Source organism: Stegodyphus dumicola, chromosome 3 (genome assembly GCF_044657685.1).
Source record: "Stegodyphus dumicola isolate Sdum_Otavi_A_Nest chromosome 3, ASM4465768v1".
NCBI lineage: Eukaryota > Metazoa > Arthropoda > Arachnida > Araneae > Eresidae > Stegodyphus > Stegodyphus dumicola.
The window spans coordinates 127,586,822-127,593,088 of record NC_140770.1 but is presented as its reverse complement, the minus strand read 5'-3'; positions in this window follow the sequence as shown (position 1 = coordinate 127,593,088).

The following is a 6,267-nucleotide window of genomic DNA, read 5'->3' as shown; positions in this document are numbered from 1 at the left end:
TACTTGCTGTAACAGATCTTACAGCTTTGTGATTGAGAATTTAAAATGTTTTGGAGCCAGATCGTTCCTCGACAGCAACAAAATGATTAATAAATATATAATAAAGTAAATATCTTTTTGATGATAATCTTTGTTATTAAATATAAAGTCAACCAGCTCCTGAGTACAGTTCAGGTCCATTTCATCTTCATTCCAAGTAAACCCAAATGATAAATAACTTTCGTTATATTTTCTGTAAAGAATTGTTATTTTCTTTTCAGTATTCTTAGTGCTAGTAGATTGTCCTGGATCCATCATCTCTGAATCATCACTTTTTGGCTTAGTAGCCTAGCCCAATTTCCATTTTGAAAAGCTTAGTTTATTTTACTATTTTTTTCCACAAATATTTAAACGCGCAATATATTACTAGGTCTTCAAAAACAAATGAATATATTCTATAAACTCTAAAGGACTCCCGTTCTAATGGGCCGATTGACGGAATTCAAATTGCGGTTTTCGTGTCTCGAAAGCACGACTTAGGATATATATTCGATTTGTATATAGCATTGTTCTAATATAAGTATTTTGGCAAAAAACCGGACTTTTTCTGAAATGACATGCCAATTTTTTTCTATATTTCGATTCTACTACTCAAATTATGCCAAACTGCCAAGTTTTGTAAAACTCGCATTAGTAGTTTTTAAAAGATTAGCTCTAAAAATTTAGCTCCTCAGTGTCAATTTAGTATATATTTATTAATATCTCTTTTTTATTAAACTTATTTGATTCTTCCTTTCAGATTTCGAAATTTAGGTTCATTCCAAATAACATTCGCTCATTTTTTATGATTTATTTTTAAAATTTGTATTTTCAAATAATCTTCATAAATTTTTCGAAAACAATTTGAACTATAGCCTATCAAATTTTTACCATCATCTTAAAGTAGATGTATTTCTAAGGACACTTGCAAAAAATTACAGTTTTTTATTCAAAATTTCCGAAGATATACGTGAATTTATATATTGGCGAGTTTTGAAGTTTAAAATATTTGTTCAAACCGATAATAACATCAAATGTGGTTTAGACACTTCGTTAAAATTATTTAAAAGTAGTAACGATGTGACTTTTTTTCCGCTCATCCACAATGTAAAAAAATAGGAACGATGTGATTTTTTTTCAGCTCCTGCACAATGGAAGGGAAAGGCAAATAGGTTGCCATATATTAAGAAATTCGCCAAATGAATTATTCTTGAACTGAAAAATATGCGCCAAGCTAATTTTGAATTTCTCCGTAAATTTCGCACCGGATTTTACAAAATTTAATATTTAGGCATAATTTGAGTCATAGAATCAAAATATGGAAAAATATTGGTATTTTATTTCAGAAAAAGACACATTTTGGGTCCAAATACCTAAGTTAGAACAATGCTATATTTAAATCTAATATAAATCCTAAGTCGCTCTTTCGAGACATAAAAAACGCAATTTGAATTTCGTCAATCGGCCCAGTAAAATAGGAGATAGCACCGTCCCATTTTTTTAGCAGTGTACAACATTTCTATTAGTCCTTTCAAAACCATCATTTATGACAAATTTTATTATGCTCATGGCTAAAAGAATATTTATGAAAAAAAAATAAAATAAAAAAAAAAAAAAAGATTATTTTGTTAAATTTAATGAGCAGCTATTGACCTTGAGCAAAGCTCAGATCACCTAAATTTACGAGTGTTAAACAAAATCGCAAACGGAACGGTTGGGGGGCATTTAGGGTAAGGTTGTTATCAATGGACCGGCTCCTTCGTTGAGCGATCTCCATTATTTTCTAAGTTATTGTCAGTAGGCTTTACCTGTTGACTGTTTAGTATACTACATGAAACTTGAAAATCGCCGTTTTGAAAGAGATCCACGCTCAAGCAAGGCTGCTTTACAAGAAAGTAAGATTTTTGTACTTTTCTTCTAATTTACGTATCAATATAAAGAAAGTATAGATATCAGTGAGACATTAATATTGTTTAAGTTCTTATTGATAACATTTAAAACTGTGTTATATCAGCGTTCTTGTCTATGTTAACTAATGGTTACTTACTTTGTAATAACCGAAACTCCGGGGGTGTTACATACCGACTGCTTGTTGCCTTCAATGAGCCAGCTTGCTTTGATATGAATGGGCTGGCGGCCCAACCATGGAAGCCATATCGAGGTTAATATTTTGAAACTTTTTTGAGTTGAAGAAGAAAATGGATATCAGTTACAACAATGAAACATTATAACATCAATGAAACAATATTACAACAATGAAATGGAGAAATTTCAACTACAGAGACGGACACAAGGGAAATTAAAAGTTGTCACTCGGTTCCATACAGCAAGATTGATTGGGAAAGCATATGGTCAAACAGCAGCAAAAGGAAAGGAATGTTTTGGAATGAATCGGAATGAATGTTTTGCTAAAACAAGAGTTTGGCCAATTAGCAGAGATGCATTTTAAGAATCTCATTTTGATGCTGCAAAGCAGTTTGAAACAAATGATATTCCTGTTGTAGAAGTTTCCGCCATAAGCCTAACTGCTTCTACATGTGGAATGTCACATGACATGCAGGTTCCATGGAGAAAAATTTGTTGCAACTAACCAGTGGAATAGAATCATAACCGCTTCCAGCTGGTTCTTCGATATTATAAAAGTTTCTTTCGGTGAAATCTCTCTGATTCCATCTAAATTCTCAGTTGGAAAAGGCTCAAACAAAGCACAAACACCAGGTTTGTTGTGTTTTGCCCCTATAAGCGGTTCCTGGAAGAGGCTGAATAAAAGGGAAGAAGAAGCACGGGTGTGAAAAGACGACTCCAAACTTCTAGACCGGAGAAGACAGTAAAGGCTAAACTTTCATTGCCTTCACTAAATAGGCCTATAAACTCTAACTAGGATTCATGGTTCTGTGCTGTCTGTTGTGATGACTTCAAGGAAGACATGATTCAATGTCTGTCGTGTCAAGTGTGGGTTTATGAGAAGAGTGTGATGTCAGAGAGAGGATGAAAATGTATTATTGCGAAAAGTGCAACTGAAATCATCAAGAACAGATAATTGAAGCTGTAATTTATGTAAGATTTATAGCCGAATATTAATAGTAGGCTTAATAATTATTTTATGCTATTTCAAAGTTTTCCGTTTCATTAAATTGTTTCTAATAAACGGAATTTAATGTGATTTTATATATTCTCACATTAGGCCTATTTGATGATTATAAAGACTAAACTAAAATCCAACTCTTAATTCCTTGTGAATAATGAATTATCAATATGTTTCAACGTATTTTCAGTGGTCTGTGTTAGTTTTCTAACGAGCCTTTTGTATTTACGAATCAAGCTCAAAATAGTTTTAAACATTTTATTGACTTGCATTAAGATGATACTGAATTAAAATTAAAAAGAAAATTGCTACCAACTCATTCAAAGAAAATCCCCGGCTCAATGAAGGCGATCTGTTTCCTACATTGGGCCAGTGACACCTATTTTTTATTTTATTTTTATATTTACCGAACACTGCATAATTATAATGTCTATTCTTAGATATGTGTAGTAAGGAAAATAATATTTACATTAACGTGTACAAAACTGTAAATTGCCAAATTTGACAATTTTAAGGATCATTTTGTAAAAGTGGCCCATCGATAGCAACTTCCCCCTAATTATTGAATTTAATAGTTAAAAATGCTTTGTTTCTTTGTGTAACACCTATTCTTCTCTTGCGTACTACCGGTTGAGAATCGCTGGTCCAGATATTAATGCATGACCACAAACTTCCTTTATGTAACTGTTCTAGTCAACAATGGTGCATTCATTCAAGTTGATACTGACCAAATTCAAGCAAGCTAAAAGTGCATGCATAAATGAAACAAATTCGGTTAGGAAACTATTTCTCGATCCTTCAAACCAATTTTGAGATCGTAGCCTTTTTGTTTTTCCTTCGTCACGTCATATCTTCCCATCTCCATTTCGTGCTTCCTTCGAACTGAAGAATTTCATTTTATGCTTTTTCGCGAGCTTTATTTCATAGAGATGATTCCCGAAGAAATTATATGGAAGACATTCCATCATTAATAGGCAAGTCCCAAATTTTCATATCCATGGTAAATACAATAATAATAAAAACACAAATTACCGTTATATTTTTAAAATTTTCATATCCATGGTAAATACAATAATAATAAAAACACAAATTACCGTTATATTTTTAAAATTTGTATTCTAGTTGATAATTGGCCCACAAACAGACAAGAGGTAAAATCGCTGAACACTTGTACTTCCAACCTGGGTTCTATTCCAGACGAATAGACTGGATACATGGTAACGTGTATATGAGCCAATTTCCCTTAGAAAGTCCACCAAGAAGGCATTCCTCCCTTTAGGCAGATATTCCTAAAGTGTTTTGCCATAATCAGCTAAACCAAAACAAACCAATCTAGCTGATAATTTTGATAATGCGTTCTTTTACTTTTTTAAGAGAGTAAACATTGGAGTTGATAAGTTTAGCCTAACATTTGGCGACGACTCCGGTCCCGATAACAGAACTCTACCTACTTTTCTGCCTTACGATGCCTTACAGGCGTAATCTGCCTTTAGAGGAAATAAACAGTTTAAAATATGTAATACTTTCGAACAATCATTAGTACTTTTAGTAACTATATTTCTGATTTATATTTAAAGAAAACTGTGTAGTTTCTGTAAGTTTTAGAACTCAATCATGCTTTGGGTACAAGCTCTTTGTTTTACCTAAGTAGCATAACTCGGTAATTTTATGGAACCTAATGACAGTGTGTATATGAAGGCTACCTGTATTGCAAACTGCTCTCATGCATGTAATATGTAGCAGATGCATTATTTTTAGAAAGCATTCCAAGAGCTTCAATTTCCATACCCGAACTTCATTTACAAGCCTCATTTCCTAACATGTTCTGAATCACGTTTCGATCGTGCGAGACAGGAAAAGAAAATTCTGTATCGAGTCAAGCGACCTACCTGCCCGCGGGCTGCATTAATGCTATTCTTGCAACATGTTCGGTATCAGAAACAATATTCTTTTCTTTCTAGTGTTAAATTCATTCTCGTGATCTGGCAACATTGATCAAGCGTCTAAAAGACCACGGATGGAGCATCAATAGCCAATCATTATGGCCCCAGTAACCACCCATTGCTTTCTCTTACAATTCACGATATCGTGGCTATTACGGAGCAATTATTTATGAGAAAAGAACTACTTGAGGTTTGAACCACCGAATTTTATTGTTCACCTCCTCTGTTAATACCATAGGCGTGCGACTTCTGTGCTGGTACGGAAGAACAGAAGCTACTCTACAAAAGAGGTAAGTTCATAATTTTTTTCCTGCTATTCATAATTCTCAGAATTGTAACATTTAAAACCTTCGAATAAGAACTGAACTGGAACACTTTGGAATTTAAAGCTTCCAGAGCATAGCATTACATAATGATACCTAATGAATGCCGAACAAAAAGAACATATCGAATCATAAACGAGGTACTGAAATTTCTAATTGTCGTTTTCCGAGATCTAAATATGAACATTCTTATATATCCGAAAATTTTAATGGAACATAAGAATTTGGAACATACAAATTCCTGAAAATAGTTCCGTAGCGATGATATTTGTATATGTTTCTAATACCGTAAAGTTCGTCCTTGAAAAGCATGAGTTTGAACTATGACGCTATATTAATTGTTTTCAATAAATCTACTGGACAATCAAAATTCTAAAGTTTTTATTTTTAATTTTCAATAATGGAACGTTTAACCGAGATCTAAATGGGAGAAATTATTGCATATCATATCTGAGGATTATATAGCTATAATATAAGGCGGTAAGGGCAGAGCATCATCGGTAAGCGTTGTGTTTCCACTTTGCAAAGAGTAAGTATTTATGTTTCAGATTCAATCAAAAACTCGGTGATATAAAAGAAATGTTTTGCCACTAGCAGTATATTTATCTTTCGAATTTACTGAACAAGCTCAGTGGTTTAAAAAGTGTGTAACCGTTGTCCGTGTTAAAATACTTTTATCTTCCTCGCGACAGTGTTTTGTCGTTCGGCAAAACATAAGGTGTTTAATTTTTTATTCAGATTAATTATATTATTAACAAACTTAGCGATTTAAAACCAATAAATGCAGATTTATTTCAATTATTATTATTAATTAATAACTGGAACCATGAAAACATTAGGTGGATTCATTAAAACTATTAATTAGTGTCCACTTGTTTGCTCATGCAAACTTACAGTT